Source organism: Geotrypetes seraphini, chromosome 2, assembly GCF_902459505.1.
Source record: "Geotrypetes seraphini chromosome 2, aGeoSer1.1, whole genome shotgun sequence".
In the NCBI taxonomy this organism is placed as follows: Eukaryota; Metazoa; Chordata; class Amphibia; order Gymnophiona; family Dermophiidae; genus Geotrypetes; species Geotrypetes seraphini.
In genome coordinates, this window is record NC_047085.1 from 358,732,049 (window position 1) to 358,753,717 (window position 21,669).

General features: G+C 43.7%; 1 protein-coding gene across 1 annotated transcript in view; it reads left to right on the forward strand.

Moving 5' to 3' along the window:
* The first annotated feature begins 14,870 nt into the window (after positions 1-14,870).
* UPP1 (uridine phosphorylase 1) overlaps positions 14,871-21,669 on the forward strand; it is a 60,270-nt gene continuing 53,471 nt past the window's right edge. Inside the window, exon 1 of the mRNA XM_033930473.1 lies at positions 14,871-14,981. The gene's annotated coding sequence lies outside the window, so the exon portion shown is untranslated. The remainder of the gene's footprint in view (positions 14,982-21,669) is intronic.

The window sequence follows — 21,669 nt, forward strand, 5'->3', positions numbered from 1 at the left end:
TTAAAAGCACTGCATGTATCTTCCAAAGGTCAGGAGTTCAAGTCCTGACTAAGGTTACCAAAGACATAATATTTTTTTTTTCCCCACCCACCCAAACATGCATAGCTAAGCTAAAATATGTGAACCTCTTCATTTATTTAATTTATAACGTCATTGTGTTTGGGGGAGGTGAAGTTTCATTAGGTTTACATGGTAAGCTTCTAAGCTTGTACCTAAAGCCATTTCTGGAGACTCCCATTCCCAAGTCCCCAACATAGCTCAGTGCTTAAAAGCACTGCCTGTATCTTCCAAAGGTCAGGGGTTCAAGTCCTGACTAAGGTTACCAAAGACATAATATTTTTTTTTTTCACCCACCCAAACATGCATAGCTAAGCATGTGAACCTCACTTCCCAATCTTCACTTATTTAATTTGTCATTGTGTTTGGGGGAGGTGAAGTTCATTCTGCTGTACTTTTTTGTATAACAGCGATATCGGCGTGGTTTAGGATGTAATCAACAGTGTTGATGTAGTGCGGAACAGCCGCCGCAAGCACGCCCAAGCGGCACAAACACGTCATCGCGTTTTTTTGTGTTGTGACATCATAGAATCGCCCGTTCTTCATACGCAGTTATTTCCTCTAAAATGGCAGCTAGGAGACAGCCAAATTTCTCCACAGAGGACTCCAGGCTGCTGGCCAGGCTCTTTTTAGGGCATGAGCACCACTATTTTAGAGTGGCAGGCCATCGCAGGTCATACCTGCAGTTCAGGGACTCCTGGACCCGCCTGACCCGGCGGTTCAATCGTAGAGCCTCCTGTCCCAGGGAAGTAAGTATTCCAAGTCAGGCCCTCACAAATAATCATGTAAAATGTAATGATGGAAACCTGTCTCAATCAAATTGTTCATGTTTTTGTGGGTAAATTTTGATTCCTTTTAAAAACTACAATTGTGCATAATAAATCTTTTACATTGAATACTGAAATTAAAGCACATCCCAAAGAAGCAGTAGTAGGATTTCAAATGACAAATTCAGCTCCTAGAAGGCATCTATTCCATTCACAACATGCACACAACTAATTTTTGGGTCACAAGCTTCGCATTTGTAATAGAAACATCTTGAAATCAACTTTGCCAAATTGCTGCTATGTCATTTCAAATACCTTCAACTTTCCTGTATCAATCTGCTGGTCTAGGGAGATAGTGGCATGACATTTAAAGTGACAGCGTCAGTACCCTGACATCAGGGGTTTCAAGCCACGCTGCTCCTTCTGACCAAACTATTTTATTGCCCCTGCTGCATGATTGTAAGCTCACCAGGACATGCTGTAATGTGGGGCAGTGCTGATAGGCTACAGCCTCAGCACCCTGTGGTTGTGAGTTCAATCCCACACTCCTCCTTGTGATGCTGTCCATGTCACCTCACCCCCCCCCCCTACTGTCCCAGGTACAGTAGAGAGATAGCGATGCCTCCAGCACAGAAAGGTGAAAATGCTGGAGTACGTGAATACATTCATGTAAAACATGTGGCAGAAGGGGGTGGAGGCAGACAGCAAAGCGGATAGGGGCTCTTGGAGGGCAGCGTACTCCATTTTTATGTGCTTATAGAGGTCAATACTTAAGTAAACATGTTATGCCACAGTGCTAGATGGCACTCATCATATCCCTCCCTCTCTGTTCTTTCTCTCTCTCTCTTATCCAGGTTGAGGATCTCAGGAAAAGGGGGCGGCTGCTGAGGCGCCAGGAGCGGGCCTTCCTTGAGGGGGTGAGGGAGGAATTGCGCGCTGAAGCCGGTGAGTAATGAGTCCAGCGTGTGTTTCTTTGTGATCAGCCTACCAGAATAAAGATGAAAATGCTTGAGTAGCTGTCAACCATTCTTAATCATAAAATCTGCAGTAAAGCTGCTATTGTGATATCATGTCACAATGGCTTTATGGTGTTCTACTTGCCTCACTTACGCTACATTTTGATGTTTACAGTGTAGGTGCTTTGCATCCTGTTATTAGCATTTGAAGAAAATAACGTAGTAAATAATGTCATGTTCAAAAGTGTTGTGGACATATCTGACTGTATCCTATTTCTCTCTTGTCAAGCAGCAGCGCAGGCACCCCCTCAGGAGGCCCCGCAGGTGATGGAGGGAGCCCCACCCTGGTCCTCAGCAGAGGAGGAGGAGGAGGCCTGGCAGCCCTCAGGACCGCCCACACCACCACTGCCCCCTGGACCTCCACCACTGCCCCCTGGACTGCCTGCCCCACCACTGCCCCCTGGACCTCCACCACTGCCCCCTGGACCTCCACCGCCTGCCCCACCACTGCCCCCTGGACTGCCTGCCCCACCACTGCCCCCTGGACCCCCACCGCCTGCCCCACCACTACCTCCAGGACCACCACCACCATCCCCTTTTGGACCTTCCCCTTCCCCCACCCATAGCCCTTCCCCTCACTCTCCTGCCCTTCCTGTTCCCATCCCACCCCCTTTCCTTGCTGTTCCCCCCCCAGGAGCAGCCCGACCAGCCTCAGGAGGGGGCAGGCAGGGATATGGAGGCCTACTCTTCCATCTTGGAAGAGGTGCAGGTATTGAGAGGGTGTGTTGACAGGATGGAACATGCCCTCTTGCAGCTGGTTGCCGAAAGAGGGCATGGTACCAGCAGCCATACACCCTCTCAATAACTGCACCTCTTCCGCCCCCCTCGCCTGAGGTAGCTCAAGCTGCTCTTGGGGGGCACCAACCCTCTTTCCCTGCGTTATGTGTTATGTAAATAGTTATATTTTTCTAAAGTTTACATTTTAAAAAAAGTTTTCTATTGTAATAAAAAATTTTTTTATAGTTTAAACTTTCCTGTGTGGTTTTAACCTTGTAGCATCAGCAGTTTAGTGGACAGATTCCAAGGTAGATAGGGGTTCAGGAGGGACTGCTGAATGGGCCCTTTTCAATATAACAAGGTGACATATAGAAAGTTTGACAATCTTTATTGGGGTCTGTCATTCATTCTATTACCTGCTAGCCACTCTGATGTCAAATCATTGCAGAATCTAGGAAAAAAGTAAGTGAATGCAAGGGTATATGCAACTGTAGGTAGATGACGACATCTCAGCTATGATGTGCAAAATAAGGCAGTCCCTGTTCCAAAGTAAATGGCTACATAAGGAAGAGAATATAAGTCACTGTGGTAGATTGGTTGTTAAGGAATAGGGTTACTGCTACTAAGAGTTGGCTCCACACCAGGAGAATCCAAATGAGACATGTGGGTTTTTCTTCCTTTCACGGAAGGTGATGGAAGTAAAGGCCACATACCTCAATCTATCCTCCTGGTTCTTGAGCTGCACTATTTTGGTTAAGCAGGTGTGGAAACCACAAAGATGCTCACAGCTGCACTGCTCTCAGTAATACAAAACTCCATCTGACAATACTGCAGTTGCCTGTCTAAGACACCTGAAAACAGAAAAGAGAAGCTGGTTTACACAAGGTTCACAAACAGGGGGTTCAACCCCCAAGGTCCATATCTGTCCTCCCTTCCCTGAAGCAATGTGTTAACCTCATTTATGTTGAGCTGCTTAGATGTCACCGTGGTAGAGTTGTTAAAGCCTTAACTCGCTGATGGTGTGGGTTAATATCACCTGTAATCCTCCACTGCTACTGTTTAGAATTCATGTGAGGGAATAGACTAACTGAAAACAAAAAGTTTGTGTGCATATAACAGCAGGAATGCGTGCCATGGTGTTCTATGAGGCCAACATTATCAATTTACTATTGTTCCTGAAAGTCATCAAGGATACCTGTGTGAAGAGAACAATAGAAGTGTGAAACATTTATTTCACTCATCAGAAGAGTGACTCAAGTGAAGAATAGTAGAGTATCATTCTCACCTACAACTGTTTGGCTAGGTGCAAGCTGGTGTGCTGAGCTGATGAGCATAGTTAACCTGAAATGAAGAATAGAGAAACTGTTAACAAAGACCTATGTCTCCAAAATGAAACACTGAAGTTGTGGCAGAACACACACCTAGAAGTAACAGAGGTGCTAACATACCTTTAGACTCCTTATTAAAAATGGCAGCCATTAGCCACTCATTAGGAATTTTCCACCTGAACCATGTACACTGATTGGATGTCCATTGAATGGCAGTGTGTCCCCCCCCCCCCAACACACCCAACCTATTCTTATCAATGAGTTAGTACACAGAACCATTCCTCACCTGATTTTAACTTGCCTGTAATTTGATTCTACAAAGAATTAACTTTACCTCTATGAGTAAACCCTCTCAGATGTATGAACACATCCATTTTACTTACATATCCATATTTCTACCTGTAAAATATCTACCACCATGGTCTTTATCAGTCTTCTCAGTCATTTTTGTCAGCCCTGTGGAATGGAGAGTAAGAGATATCAGAAATAAAATAACTATTATAAACAATTGCACACAATGAAAGCCCATAAAGAGAAGTCAGTTTTTGCTGGTTGGTTTCTTTAGTTCTATCATAAGGACACCTAAGTAGCTTACAAAATATCATTCTCACCTGGACTTACTATCTGAGCTGCTTCTAGAAAAGATAAAACAACATATTAGAATGACATGTAGCTTGTTAATGGCTCTGTGGAATAGAGAGAAATGGGAGACAGAGATAGGAAAAAAAAAGTAAAAGACTAAGACAGAGTAAAGTCTCAAACATCTGCATAAGGAATAGGACAGAATAGAAAAGAAACACTGCTCACCTGGACCTTCTTATACCCATGCACGCCTAATTAGCGTCTGACGTCAGTAGGACGGGAAAAGTTTCTCAATGCGTATTGGGCACCGTTCGGGTGCGGTTCCTTGGCCCGCTTCCTAACCACGCCCATCACACCTCATTGGCTATCCTATGGGGGTGTGTTTGAACGTGTTCTACAAGTAGCCTGAAAAGATATCTTCACCTTTACAACATGGCTCCAAAACGGAAATCGAATTTCTTGCATGGAGAGTTGCAGATATGGAAAATGGAAGTGGGGCAGACCATGACATTATGAAAGCAGGGAGAGTGGTGGGTGTAGGCATCTGTGTGTAACCTGGCCTGGCCCCTTCTTTTCCCTAACAATTGATTCCCCTCCACACTTAACACAAAACCTAAGTCCTCAACAATCCCTCATACCAACACCCAGAAAAATCCATAAACTAAAGAAATACAGATAATGGGGGTGGGGAGGAGTGTCAAAGGCAGAAGGGAGTATAAAGGAGAACAGGCAAGTCATAGCACAAAGTTTCATCATTGAGGAAACGGAACACCACAAACACCAACTCACATGAGGGGGTCTTACATAGGAAAAATGGCTGTGCCAAAGCTTTCTATATACTAAGCACGCCTAAGTAGCGGCTGACGTCATAGAAACCGTTAGGATTCAAATCTAATTGGATGTGCATTGGATGTGGTTTTGCAATATACAGCTGTAGTGACGTTGTAGTAATTTCCTTCACATCTCTAAGCTCTATGTTCTAAACAAAGTTACCTCTATAGCTCTATGCCTTAAGGCATTGCTTTTTCATCTTCCATACATCAGGGGGTTCAAGTCTTGAGTAAGGTTAGCAAATAGGTTATATTCATTTCTCAGCCAGGACACCTGGTAACTCTTTAGCCTTGCCTTTACATATCAATATTTTGCTTCAGCTTTTATTATGTGCAGCCCATTGTCTAATATTTAATGCAACCTGTTCTCTCTCATGCTGAACACCCTCCCCCCACCAAAAACATCCCCCCTAACTGGATCATTCTTCAACACCTGTCCAAGCCCTCTGAAGTTTGATTTAACTCATAGCTGTTGCCCAATGCCTATATTGCATCAAAAGAAACACATTCCTACTAGAATGGCTTGCAGTTAGGAGCAAATGAAAATATCTCATGCACCTGTAGCTGCAGAATGCTGAGGAGAAACAGCAAATTCCACCACTTCTGAGAACTGTTAGGATGCAAGGAAACAAAAGTGAACAACAAACAGCACTGCAATCGGCTCTCTTTTGAAAGCAAAGAAAAACCAGCACACATTATCAGCACTTAAAAAGAGAATAAACAGATACACACCTTAACATTCCAGCTTCCCTCATTGCAAAATGGAGGTCTTCAGTTGCACAAAACTGACCTCATTGTGACCTCATCAATCTGCATCTTCCAATGTAATATGCCACAATTAAAAGATGCGCCGGGTGTAGAACCCACAACCTCTGGATGTTAGGAGCAAAGGCTGGCTCCTAACCCATAGTGCTACAGCTGTTTGACTGAGCTGTCCGTGCTTCATTAGGTATGATATCAGGATGAACTCAAATAAGTTTAAGCAAAGGAATGCCTAAAGATTTGGAACGTTTTCAAGTAGAAAACAAATATCAAATATGTATTAAAGAATTGCAGCACAAATAACGCCTAAACGGAACAGATTATTTACAGTCCTATATGCATTAGTACAGTGCTTAGAATGAAGATTAGCGTGTAAGAAAAACGGAGCTCCACCTCACATGCATTCAAGCACACTTGGGAATATGGGTTTGGGGCTCAGTGAAAGCATTTGTAGCTCAACACGGTAATGCTCAACACGGTTCTGACCTCTGAAACTCCCCGGTTCAACTCCCACCTTTGCTCATTTTAATAAGGTCCTAGTTTTTTCCTATTAGCTCTTATAACATTTCCCTTTGCAGGCAAACCTATTTTCAACTTACCATGGCTCGGACATCCTAAGCAGTGATGAGAACACATTAACCAGGCGATCCACAAATGTCATCTTGCTGTCAGAGGAAAGGTTTCCTTACCCAACGAGTGGTGGACACCTGGAATGCGCTTCCAGAGGGAGTAATAGGGCAGGGTACAGTACAGGGGTTTAAGAAAGGATTGGACAATTTCCTGCTGGAAAAGGGGATAGAGGGGTATAAATAGAGGATTACTGCAAAGGTCTTGGACCTGTGGGGCCGCCGCGTGAACGGACTGCTGGGCATGATGGACCTCAGGTCTGACCCAGCAGAGGCATTGCTTATGTTCTTATATATTACCCAAGTATGCATTTTCTCTGCAAAGGGTGATTGAAAAACCAAATTCTTGAATCAATTCATATAAATTCACACAACTGATGGTGCAAAAGTGGCACCCATAGAGACTCAGTGGGGAAGGCCGCAAAAGCATCCGTTCAGAGTGCTGCCACCGCTGCTGTTTTTGGAGGCCTCAGAGTGGAGGTTTGTCAGTCTCATGGTGGGAGCGTCAAAGTAAAGATCTTCAGTCTATCCAGCTTCATCAGTGCATCAGAGATTCTGGTGTCTTGATGTCCAAGGCTGAGGCCTGACTCCAATGTCAGCAAGTCAAGACAGGCAGAGACCCTGGAGTATATTTTTGTGTTGGACATTGAGCAATCTGGCATTCCAAATATGATTCAGAGGTGTTCTTTGAAGAGGGTTCCCCTGGATTTTTGTCAGATCCTTCCCCACCTCATGAAAGATGAAAATCCCCACCACACAAGTTCTCATTTATTAATTTTGTAAAGGAAATAACTCATCATTCCAGAGATGGGGGAGGAGCCCAGGAAAGAAAAAGTGAACATTTTCCAATTCCTTACCACCACAATCGCCAGCTCCAAAGGCTATGAAAGTGCCCCTTCACAGAATTCTTAACATCATACAAATGTGGGAGATTTCCTCTCTGTATCTGTCTTTGACCAAACCACTTATGTCCTAACTTATTCCCTCCCCCCATATCTTTCAAAAACATGTACAACCATTAATCAGAATGGATGCATAATATATCAGTCTTGGAATACCTCTACTCCCACTCCTGCCTATTCTGGCACTAATCTCAAAATGGCTGTGCTGGTTTCAGTCTCATAATGGCTACCATGACATCTTGCAGTAGTCTTGGGAGGCTGCTACAGGAAGTTAAGACAGCCATTTTGACTATGGAGTAGGCATGGGAAGAAATGACTAGGGATCATTCCTTCCCCAACAAAGCTTCTAGATCACCAGGGTTTCTAAGGTAGGTAGGGTGGTGGTGGCATTTTTGTTTGGGGTGGGTCAGAGTGAGGCCCATTTTCTTTGGAGGACAAGGTGAGGCCAAACTGTGGCCCACTTTTGTTTGAGGGGAGAGGCACACCAGTTACATTTTTTGCACAATGAAATTCTGCAGATTCAATTTTCAACCCAAACATTAAAAAATGCACTTTTGATTGCCTTTTAGTTCAACACAAAACCAATTTCTTTTTAGATCTGTAATTCATCAAGATGCTAGGACTCGAACATGAGTCGATGGCACCTACCTTGGTTCAGAGAGAGATCTAGAACAGTTTTATTGCATCTTTCCTGTCTAGATCCCTAGCATAACTAAGACCACATAGGTAGCCAGAGCACTACATAGTTGAAGACTGGTAGTAGGGCAGAGGGAAATTGTTTTCCCTTTTTGCTTTATTAAGGCAGTTAGTAGGTTCCTGGTATTTGTCAAAAGACCCTTGGAGAATTATAATGAGGGAGCAATGCCCATTGATTTAAGGTAGGGAGCATCAAACTTGAGGCCAGAGGAGTTTGAAAGAGATAAACAACAATGGGAGAGATGGAAGGAAACCAGATGGAGGGATACTGAACCTGGGAGCAGAAGAGAGGGAAGGAAGGAAGCCCAATGAAGGGATGTTGAATTTAGGGGACTGAGCAAAGGAGAGATATATACTCAGTGAGAGGGAAGGGAGATGGAAAGAGAAAATGGCGGAAGCGCTGATAAAAGACAGCATCGATGAGCATCTAGAAAGGAATAAACTGATGAAAACAAGCCAACATGGCTTCTGCAAGGGAAGATCGTTCCTAACAAACTTATTGCACTTCTTCGAAGGAATTAACAAACGAATGGACAAGGGACCCCATAGACATCGTATACTTGGATTTCCAAAAAGCCTTTGACAAGGTACCCCATGAACGCCTACTACGGAAACTGAAGAACCATGGGGTGGAAGGAGATGTACATAGATGGATCAAAAATTGGTTGGTGGGTAGGAAGCAAAGGGTAGGAGTAAAGGGCCACTACTCTGACTGGAGGAGGGTCACGAGTGGTGTTCCACAGGGGTCGGTACTCAGACCGCTGCTGTTCAATGTATTTATAAATGATCTAGAAACAGGGACGAAGTGCGAAGTAATAAAATTCGCAGACGACACCAAACTATTTAGTGGAGTTGGGACTAAAGAGGACTGTGAGGATTTACAAAGGGACCTGAACAAACTAGAAGAGTGGGCAACGAGATGGCAGATGAAGTTTAATGTAGAGAAATGTAAAGTCTTGCATGTAGGCAACAGAAACCCGAAGTACAGCTATACGATGGGAGGGCTGGTAATGGGTGAAAGTATCCTAGAAAAGGACTTGGCAATAGTGGACAAGACAATGAAGCCGTCGGCACATTACACAGCGGCCTCTAAGAAGGTGAATAGAATGCTAGATATTATCAAGAAAGGTATTACAACCAGAACGAAAGAAGTTATCCTACCATATCGGGCGATGGGGCGCCCGCATCTGGAGTACTGTGTCCAGTATTGGTCGCCATACCTTAAGAAGGATATGGCGATATTCGAGAGGGTCCAGAAAAGAGCGACACGATTGATAAAAGATATGGAAAACCTTTCATATGCTGAAAGATTAGAGAAACTGGGGCTCTTTTCTCTGGAAAAGCGGAGACTTAGAGGGGACATGATAGAGACTTACAAGATCATGAAGGGCATAGAGAAAGTGAAGAGGGACAGATTCTTCAAACTTTCGAAAACTACAAGAACAAGAGGGCATTCGAAAAAATTAAGAGGGGACAGATTCAGAACCAATGCTAGGAAGTTCTTCTTCACCCAAAGGGTGGTGGACACCTAGAATGCGCTTCCAGAGGGTGTAATAGGACAGAGTACGGTATTGGGGTTCAAGAAGGGATTAGATGATTTCCTGAAGGAAAAGGGGATAGAAGGGTATAGATTGAGGATTACTATACAGGTTCTGGACCTGATGGGCCGCCGTGTGAGCGGACTGCTGGGCATGATGGACCTCTGGTCTGACCCAGTAGAGGCACTGCTTATGTTCTTATGTAGATGACCTAGAGGAGGAGGGAGACAGAAAAAGTAAAGAGTACCTTGAAAAGAAGAAAAAATGGAGAGAGGCAGCAAAGAGACACAGACCAAAAACATGGAAAAACAATGCTCAGATAACAAAGGAAAAAAAGAGTATTTATTGACTGGTATATGTCTGCAGTAATTTGTGGACCACAGGTTTCAGACATTAAATTTCAGTACTTGCACTCAAAATATTTCAAAAATCTTGTTTTAAAATACTGTAATCCAGGAATATAAGTCATTTGAAGTTAATATGCTGAAATATTTTGACACCCCCAGCCGGGACTAAACAAAGATTTGTGCTTCCTATCTTATTGCAAAAGACATAAAATTATACAATACTTCTTTGTCACCCTCTAATCATCTATTTCTCTCTGTTTCTTACCTCCCCTTATCATTCCCCATGAGACCGATATTGGAATGATTTTGTGTTTCACATATACACAGTGGCGTACCTAGGGGGGGCAGGAGGGGCGGTCCGCCCTGGGTGCCAGCCCTGAGGGGGTGCTCCCGGCCTTGCCGTTCAGTCCCACCCCCCACCCCCGAAGGACCGCTCGCCCCACTAATTTTCCTGCACCACCTATGAAGCAGCCCGCAACAGGATCGCGACGTCAGCGATCCCTGAGCTGCTTGGGCGCTGCTTCCTGCGCCGCGGTCCCGCCCCTCCTCTGATGTCAGAGGAGGGGCGGGACCGCGGCGCAGGAAGCAGCGCCTAAGCAGCGCAGGGATCGCTGACGTCGCGATCCTGCTGCGGCTGTTTCATAGGTGGTGCAGGAAGGTCAGTGGAGCGAGCGGTCCTTCGGGGGTGGTGGGAGGGGGACAGAACGGCAAGGCCGGGAGTATAGGTAGTGCTGCTTCATAGGTGGTGCGGGGAGGCCAGGGGGGGAGCGGTCCTTCGGGGTGGGGCAGGCAGGCAGGCTTTCAAGGGGGAGGGGAGTGACAGGCAGGCAGGCAGGCCTTCAAGGGGGGACAGGCCTTCAAGGGGGGGGACAGGCCTTCGGGGGGGTGCAGACCTTCAAGGGGGAGGGACAGGCCTTCAAGGGGGGGCAGGCAGGCCTTCAAGGGGGGGACAGGTCTACAAGGGGGTGGGACAGGCCTTCAGGGGGGTGCAGGCCTTCGGGGGGGTGCAGGCCTTCAGGGGAGGTGCAGGCCTTCAGGGGGGGTGCAGGCCTTCAAGGGGTGGACAGGCAGGCAGGCCTTCAAGGGGGGGACAGGCGTACAAGGGGGTGGCACAGGCCTTCAAGGGGGGTGCAGGCCTTCGGGGGGGTGCAGGCCTTCAAGGGGATGCAGGCCTTCAAGGGGATGCAGGCCTTCAAGGGGGGGACAGGCCTTCAAGGGGGGTGCAGGCCTTCAAGGGGGGACAGGCAGACCTTTAAGGGGGGACAGGCAGACCTTTAAGGGGGGACAGGCCTTTGGGGTGGACCCTGGTTTAGAAGTACACGGAGGGAAGGGGGTGTTCAAAGAGACGTGCATATGCCAAACTTTGGGGGAGGAGGAAGAAATAATGGGTCTGAAAATAGAGGAGAGGGAGAAAGATGATGGACCATGGGATTTAGGGAGGGAAGGAACAGAAAGGGAGAGAAATTGGACACAAGGGATGGTGTGGAGGAGGGATAGAGATACTGGATAGGAGAGTAATTGGGAAAAGAAAGGGAGAGATGGTGGACTCTGGGGTGGTGGGGAAGGAGAGAGAGATGCCGGATGAAAGGGTAGTTAAGAAAAGGTGGATCTGTGGAGGGAGATGAAAAAAAGGAAAGATACCAGACTTCCTGGGGAGGGAGGGGAAATGGAAAGGGAGGACAGAGTTGGCAGATGGATGGTTAGCATGCAGAAAGAAGAAAGGAGACCCTGGCAAGCAAGTTATCAGAAGAAAACCAGAGCCTTGGACCAACAAGATTTGAAATATAACCAGACAACAAAAGGTAGAAAAATTAATTTTATTTTCTGTTTTGTGATTATAATATGTCAGATTTGAAATGTGTATCCTGCCAGAGCTGGTGTTGGACTGCAAACGTGAGCTAGGATTTAACAGAGAGAGGAAAAGTCCTTTTTGTTTCTTTATTTTATTTACACCACAGCGCCAGTGTGGTTAGGAGAAGCCAAAGGTGGTGAAAAATCTATAAAACCCACCAGGAGTTTTGAAAAAAATCACCCAACTGGGCAGGAAAATCAAATTGAAAAACCAATTCAATAGGCTGAATCGAATCAAAATTTTTTTTCCTGAATCTGGCAGCATTAGTTTGCGCTACTGTCTTAAACTTTAGGACCTGGGATTGGGGAGAGATGGCATCCTCAGTACTTTATAATGCAAGTGAAACGAGGATTTGGTCAGACTTTTGAAGGGTCTGCAGAAAAAAAATATTGTATAGGCCGGGGGCATCAGACTGCAGGAAATGGGAACTTTTCTTCCTTCTATTTTTGTGAATGGAAAGGCTGAGGATGTCAGAGAGTTCAGTTAAAATATGTGCTTTATAAGAAAATATAATAATGTCTTTTATAAAGTTTATAGCATAGCTGGCCTACCCAGTGAGGTGTTTCTAGTAGTGGTGGTGCAGCGTGTCAATGTGTTGAGAGGAAGTGGTCTGGGAAATTCTGCTGAGCAAACTCCGGGCCCATTTCCACCCCCCAGTGAGTCCACTTCACTCAACTGGTTCACACACTGAGTGGGTCTTTGGGTGTTGTTTTGGGATCTCTTCCAGTGGTTTATCAGTATCTCCTTCTGGTCCAAGGAAGGAAGCTTTGTTATCCGTAGCATTGACCTACAGAATATGTTTGTAACAGCGCTGCTTGTGTGGCATTAGGCTATGTAGTGATCGAAAGAAAAAAACAGACCTTTGCACATTTTTGCACTATATGGTGGGTGTATGAGGAGATTCACATTTCCTGCACAGCTAAGTCCATGTGAAGTTACCTTGTGCTGTATTTGACATCTAGCAAGGTCTCTGTTTGAAAGGAAAGATCTAAACTTAAAATGAAGTGGCCAGAAGTTATGGTAAAAGCAGATAGTGTAGCTGGTTTTAAGAAAGATTTGGACAAATTCCTGGAAGAAAAGTCCATAATCTGTTATTAAGACATGGGGGAAGTGTCTGCTTGCCCTGGATCGGTAGCATGGAATGTCGCTACTCTTTGGGTTTTGACCAGGTATTAGTGTCCTGGATTGGCTACCATGAGAATGGGCTACTGGGCATGATTGACCATTGGTCTGACCCAGTTAGGCTATTCTTATGTTATGTTCTCATCTGTAGGGGCCTTTGTTTTCACTTCTTATTTTAATGTATTTTTTTTCTGGGAACTTATCAGTGTTTTTTATAATGGGAACAAAAATGGAAGAGAATTAATGTGGGATGAGGGGGTAACTAATTTCTTCAGCTAAATAATTCAATCCACTTCAAACAGACATAGGAGAACTCACGCACCATTCACACACCCTCCAACCAAAAACGTCAAAAGAAAAAAACTGTTTGACAACCTCCTAGCCATTCGAGCTGCAACACTCGACCCCCAACTCTACAACCAATTGACATCGACCACAGACTGCAAAACCTTCAAAAAGAAATAAAAACCCTTCTATTCAAAAAACACATAAAACTGAACTAACACAATCAGAACTGTCCCAAGCATCACCTGCAACTACTCCATATGTACTTCTTTTTTTTTTTTTTTCTTTATTTATCATTTTAATGCATCCTATACAAGATGTTTAAAGAAATACAGAAATATATTATTCTCTTAGTCATATTACATACCAAGAATTGAAATTTAAACATCCATATAAATCATATAATACAGTCCACAACTTAAGGAGAAGAGACAAGATGAAAGTAAAACCCCTCGGGAAAGGGGAATATACAAAGGAAACTAAAAACTTTAGGAAATCTGATGTCATGACAATTCAGACATAATTTTTGTTATGTTATGTTTGGAATATAAGAAAATTTTCACTGCCTGTTTCTATTCTGACCATTTATTCCGTTTCATGGTCATTACAAAAAATATTTTTTTACATGGGGGGGGGGGGGGTGTCAAAAAATGAAGGGCCTCGGGTGCCACATACCCTAGGTACGCCACTGCATATACAGTATATTCTGATATGTCATGGTTTGCTCATTTCTTGAATTTCTGATCTGAAGAAGGCACTGCCTTCTAAAACTAATCAAAAATTAAGTCCGATAGAAAGGGTATCATCTTATTTAATTTTATTTGTACGTATTGCCTTTAAAAGTGAACCCGGCTACTACCACTTTACTACCGTGAGAAAACCTTAACTTTCCATGGCTGATTGAGGGTGAGGGAAGGGGAAGCCGCGTCTTACTGACGTTAGTCTTCGGAAACAAAGAGTTTCCTACCCCACCTATTCTGGAAAAACCCAGGCGCACCCGCCTGCACTGTAAGAACAGTGCATGTACATAAACCACGACACACCAGGAAACATGCTACGGCATCACACACACAAAAAGCGGAAAGCAACAATTTGCTTGTTCTATTTAGCACTAAGGATGCAGAGCCACTATTCCCAGCAGCACAGCTCGCTTCCTCCCAGTCCCCTTCAAACTTTCAGCAAACCGTAACGAAAAGTTTCTAAGCCGCCTCTGACGCAAAGCGGACAAGACGAGAGCACGAGACAAATTCTAACCGCAATAATGGGCAGGGACAGCTGCAGCCAATCAGCGCGGCACGCCATTGTTGGGTCACAGACATCAGGCGCGACATGCAGAAGGGAGGGGACAAGGTAGACGTAGACCCAGGCTTCCGTACGTCGGTTCTCACGCCCCGCCCTTCTCCCCACCCTACCGGGGGATCCTCACTGTACCTGTCAGTAGTGGGCGGGGCCTGAGGGACAGGGTGCCCACTCCAGACTGTACTAGCCGGTTGGCGGGACGCAGCCTGCAAATACGCTGCAGCAACCGTGTAGGCTTAAGGCGCTGAGAATCAGGTAAGAGGGGAAGGCTGATATCCACTCCGGGGGTGAACGAAGGTGACAGAAAGAAGGACTTAGCCCTAGAGAGGGAGAAAGGGAGATCGGTAACATCAGAAGCTGCTCAAAGAGTAGTCGAGAAGGCAACGGCTGGGTGGGGTTTGAGGGTTGCAGAGTGTTCCCATCAAAATAGGTGTCTTGCTAGGGATTCTACCATCTCAGCTTTCCAGAGAAAGCCGGTAGCCCTCCAAGTTCTCCTTCCCCTGTGGATAACTAAGTGAATAGGCAACCTTATCATCCATTGCGGCTGAGCCGGTGGTGCAGAAAGTACAGTATGTGGATATTTACAGTTGCTTTCGTTTCACAAGGAAATAGATCGAATAGGTGAAAAATGGACGTCTTTAAAAAAGACAAGTGTGAACAATCTTAGTTTTACTCTGTCTCCTGCATTATCTATTTAAAAAATCGTACAAATGAGGTTATTAGACAATCTATATCATCAACCAAGGATATTTGGTTGATGATACCTGGTATACACAGCGTACTCATATTTTATTAACTGATCAGTGACACTGGAAGGTGGGCACAGGGTCTCTTGTTCCCAGTTGCAGAGGCAGTTTGGAGATGGGTGTGGGAATATTCAGCTCCCCGGATTTCCTCCTCTTTCAAGGTCACTTTGAAAGAAAAGAATTAATTTAAGAGCAAAATATGTCAGCAGTAGAATCATTAACCAGAGCTTTGAGTTAGATTTGGATCTTACCTAAACTTTGAACATAAATTCTATGAACAATAAAAAGCCTGCAGGCTATAAAATGTTAAAAAAGGAAGCTGCTGTATCTTCTTGAAATTGTAGGTTTCCTGGAAAGAGTGCTGCTAGCTGTTGTTTCTCAATCTTTAATCATCATTCTGAAATCTGGATACTAACATCTCTCTGCAATTTGGTGCACAGAAATAAAAGATTAACAAAAATACACACGGTATATTTTGTTTTAATAACCTTTATTTGCACACATTCAAGTAGGCTACCAAGATAAGCCTCCTGCTGTATCTGCATGTTCTATAAATATAGGGTAGAGTCAGGATTGCTTTTGCATCACTAGGCATTCATAGTAGTATCTGGCTTAGTGTTTCTTTTTAAGTCTCATTCATAGATTCGATGGGTGGCATCTCACTCAAGTAATCTCATTTCAGAAGTGAAAAAGATGCTGGTTTTCAAAAAAATGCCAGTTCCTTTTTTTAATTTAAACTCAGAGAACAATAATCTATGTATCATCCTATATGTATGTAATACATTAGACTGGCAAAAAAGCATGTGTATATTTTATATGGTACTCAACATTTTTTACAGTACATTGAACTGCAGTGTAAACTGTGTGAAATGCTCAGAGGACTTCCATTTGGGAGTAATTCCCACTCCCTCCATTTTATGACGCCACTGTGATGGTTAAAGCTCCGACGCTCATAGAATTCTTATGAGCATCAGAGCTTTTACCACTGTGGCTTCTTAAAAAAAAAAAAAAAAAAAAAAAAAAGGGGGAGTATTAGCAACTTAACCACATAGAACAGCACTGTATACAGTCAATTAGGTGCTTATGAGATTAGCCCACTATATACATACATAAAAATAGGTTCTTCGGGAAAAAAGTGCCAACTTTAGGTGCCCTTTTACTACAAGGTTTGAGAAGGTTACAGCCCTTGTTTAAGAAGGCACACTGGTTGCCTATTCAGGCTCATGTACTATTTAAATTATGTATTATGTTTTTTATATTTTATATGATCAGTCACCCTGAAATATATTTCCATTGGTATCCTTACCATCTTTTAGCAATATTCAAGGATTAAGCAATCAGATGTTACTTCATTTTCTGTGTGGAAAAGGGGGTTAAAATATATATAAAAGAATCATTATGATTGCTTATTTGGTAGTAGCAAGGATCTGGAATGATGTTCCAGGAAATATTAGAAATTTTACTCACTTTTTTCAGTTGAGACAACACCTCAAAACCTGGTATTATAAGTTAAATCTGGATATTAAATCCAGTTATAATCTGGTGGCACTGATTAATTAATAAAATATGAGTACACTGTGTATATCAGGTATCATTCAAGTATCTTCAAGTTAGTTAAATTATATGTTATTATTTTAAATGTTTGTATGTCAGATTAGGACCACGTTTGTATTTTGTAAACTGCTTAGGTTTAAGCGGGTTAGAAATTTATTAAATAAATAAATAAATATTTTTAGCAGAGGTGTTTTATATTTGTAATCCCCCCCCATCAGCTGAGTGGCAGAGCTCCAAGTTTGGGCGCCAGTTACAGAATCATGGCTTTGGGGAATCCCTGCCACTCCGTTAATGGAGGAAGGGGAATTTCCTTGCCACAATCGGCTGAGAATGGCCGCAGCAGGGAACCCCCAAACCCCTCTGCAAGTCAGTTGGCAGAAGAAATTCCCACTCCCTCCAACTGGCACTCCCCCACTACCACCCTCCACTTCCTCCTGCCGGCACCTCCCCCAAACATCCCTGGTAGGAGAGATGCCCAATCCCTCCTGCCACCAACCCCCGCTAACATCCCCAATAGGCCCACCTCTTCCTGCCGCCAACCCCCGCTAACATCCACGGCAGGTCCGGAAGCTTTCTCTTTGCAGAGATAAGAAATTAAAGCAGAGGGAATGTCTGAGGCAGTGTGTTCAGCAGAATGAGCTGCTGGCGACCTGAAGAGTACAAGCGTTAGCCTGCAGGGAGGAGAGAAGAGGGATAGAGGTGCCCATTGGAGGGGAAGGGAAAAATCTGCCAAATTGGGATGGCAAAGGAAGATCAGAGAAGGGGGTAGGGAAGAGAGAGGAGAGAGGTGCCACACCATGAGGGAAAGAGGGAGGGAAGGGAAGCAGAGGGGAGAGATGCCAGAGCATGGAATGGGAGAGGGAGGGAGAGATGGAAGGGAAGGAGAGGAGAGAGATGTCATAGTTTGAGGGTAGAGAGGGTGGAGAGAGAATGAGAAAGATAAAAATGGAAGGAGGGGCAAGGATGGAATACATCATATAAAAAAGAGATAAGGAGGCACAGGCTGAATAGAAAGGGGGCTGGTGTTGAATGGAAGGGGCAGAGAAAGAGCATGGACAATGGATGCAAGGAAGAAAGTGAAGAGAACATGAGGAAAGGAGAAACCATAGATGACATAGGTAGAAATAAGACATTTTTCTCTCTTTTTTTCTTTAGGATAAAGTAGTATTGTAGCTATGTTGATAAATACTTATAAAAAGAAATTGGACTTTTATTGCTTTAATTTAAATACATTTTTGATTAACTTTTGGAGACCAAAACCTCCTTCCTCAGGTCAGGACAGGAAAGAGGTTCTGGCCTCTGAAAGCCAATTGAAAAATGGATTAGTCCAATAAAATGGTATTATCAAATTTTTCATTTTTTTGTTTCATTTCTATTTGTAAATTGTTGATTGTTATCTGTCATTTTTTTAATCAGATTTACATCTGCTATTTTTGTATTTTGCACAGTATTAGGGGACTTACTTCGCTGTTTCTGTGCTGTTGCATTGTATACAGAATCTCTAGCTTCTTGGTGGTTCAGTTTAACATTTGAACATATTGATGTGATTATTTATTCCATACTGGTTTAGGGTGTTTCTGTGTTCTGTTTGTATGAAAGACATGGTTTTCTGTTAGCATTGACTGTGCAGGATCAACCTGTACTTATCTGACTTACAATGGGTGTTGTGATCTAGTGCTCACTGCAGTGTTTAAGATGCTGCCTTTTCTTAGGTACGCCCTTGTCGAGTGAGTCATGGATTATTACTAAAAACAATATTTTCATGTAGAGGAGGGAGTGCTTAAAAATTGATCAGCCTCAGATGTCAAATACAGTAGGTCAAATACAGTCACTTCTTAGATGTTTTTTGAAAATGCCCTTTTTAGGCACCAAGTTAGAGAGTAGGTGCACTCAGGTGCCTATCTGCCATTTCACCTGCGTTTTGGTATATAATTACTATTTCAGTGCCTAAGGTTAGTTGCCAAATTTGCGCCTAATTTGTGGTGCACTATACAAAATGAGGGGACATATGATTTTGATTATACCAAACTAGATATTCTTACTATTAGTACTACCAATGGCATAGCCACAGATGGATCCAAGTGGGCTAGGCCCACCCATTGGCAGCATATCTATGAGGTAGCTGGTGGGGCTTCCCAAACTCCACCAGCTAAAATGTCCCCAAACCTCTCTTCCAGCATACCTTTAAATCAGGGGTCTCAAAGTCCCTCCTTGAGGGCCGCAATCCAGTCGGATTTTCAGGATTTCCCCAATGAATATGCATGAGATCTATTTGCATGCACTGCTTTCAATGCATTTTCATTGGGGAAATCCTGAAAACCCAACTGGATTGCGGCCCTCAAGGAGGGACTTTGAGATCCCTGCAAAAGTTTAAATGGACAATCTTCACCTTCCATGAGCAGCCTGATACACACTGCTCGTGCAGGCCCCACAGCCTTCCTTCTGATGCACTCCGCCTCTTTGGAAACAGGAAGTTGTGTCAGAAGGAAGGCTGTGGGGCCGGTGTGAGCAGCGTGTATCAGTCAAGAAGATCAGCTCTTCAAAAGATAAGCAGTGGCAGCGGGATGGGGGGGGGTCTGATCACTCCTCTGGGAGAGGGAAATATGGGATCTTCTGCCCACCCAACTGGGGTTCAGGCCCACCCAAAATTGGGTGTCTGGTTACACTCCTGACTACTACTGCTAATCATTTCTATAGTGCTCCTAGACATACAAAACACTGTACATTAAACACATAAGAGACAATCCCTGCTTGACTGAGCTTACAATCTGCAATTTTTCTTCTGGAAAATTATCAGTACTTTTGCTTATGGTACAAGCTGTGCAGGAAAATAGTGCCAGCAGTGTTGGTACCTAGGTCCCCTCAGGGACTAATTTTATGAAGCTTTCTCAACATGTAAATTCTGATTGTTGCAGTTGTCCAGGTCTTGCCACATCTGAATAATTGGAACTGACATTTCAGCCACAGGATAATGATGTGAAAATATCAAACACCAATCCAATCCACTACACCACACCGACACAAGGAAGAAATAATTACAACACAAGCACTGAAGAAATCTACACTGACTGCATGTCACTAACACTGAACCGCCCACTACTGTTATTTTCATTGACCAATTGCACTGCTGCTGTTATTACTTTGACCGACTGTACCATATCAGAACTCAAGATTTATTTATTTATTTTAAAACTGCCTTTTCCGCCTACAACCTAGGTGGATTACAATAAAACAAATGCAGAATATTTCACATTATCTTCACAACAAAACAAACTGCAATAAGTAACCCTAATACATCATTCCCTCTTCTAAAATTTCAAACATAAAATCTCACAAAGACATTATAATCAGAAAAGAATATTTCACATTTCGCACTTGAAAAAACCTCGTACAAATAAGTTTTCAATTCCTTTTTAAAAGATTTTAACTCCCTATATAATCTCAAATGACTTGGCAACTGGTTGCTAGAATTGTACTGATTACTGTTATATCAATGATCAGGTTACTTTGACTACTTACTGTAACCCGCCCCAAACTCCGCTTAGGAGGATTAGATGGGATATAACCCCACACATAGAAAATAACACTCGGACAACTGCAACAATCATGACGCCAGCGAGTTTAAGAGAACATGTAAAGCCTGGTTTGCTTGTAGAAAAGTTCTTTTATGCAATTATATGACCACATACATGTGTAAAAACAGATATGCAGAAAGAGTGCATCTGTATGTGATCTCTGTGTGGCGTTTGTAGGGAATGGAGGTGGAGATGAGATTCTATGTATGGTTACACGCAGAGAGTGGCAATGCACATTTACACCTGTTTCAGAGCAGGTGTACATTTGTGTGTGGGTATTTGTGTGGTGTGAGACTGGAGTCAATTTAATAATCAGCACCCTGGGATTGTGGGTTCAAACCCACGCTGCTCCTTGTGACCCTGGGCAAGTCACTTAATCCCCCCATTGCCCTAGGTACATTAGATAGATTGTGAGCCTGTCGGGACAGACAGAGAAAAATGCTTGAGTGCCTGAATAAACTCATATAAACCGTTCTCCTGGGAGAACGGTATAGAAAATTGAATAAATAAATAAAGTGCCCCTGTTGTCTTCCAGCTCTAGGCTTAAAATAAGCGCCTTTCTGAACTTTGTCACGTGAGCAGCCTGTTATAAAATTACACATGTGAAGGGCAGCTCTGCATCACCTAATGCATCATGTTGATGTCCGCGCAGAGGCCCTCCAGATGGGGCGGCACACCTGTAATCTCACCTCGGCAAACTACTTTGCCTTGGCACACAGTTTGCATTAGACTGCCAGAACAGAATTAAGGTATCTGATTCTATAATAGAATAGATTTCTACCATGTGTGCTCTGGATGTCTAAATGCAGATTCCCAGTTATTGAATTGTCCGTTTAACATTGGCAATTTTTTGGTTTAATCTTCAAATAACCAAAATACATATACTACTTTAATCTTGCAGTGCGTTTATTGACAAACTCATCTCCAGTAATGACAACTTGGCAGAATTTATGCCAGGATGCCACAACTCCAGTTCGGAAAAGAAAAAGACAAGGGATAAAGACTAATTGATTTCCCTTCATCATTGATGGTCACACTCCAGATACCACCAGTTTGGGGGGGGGGGGT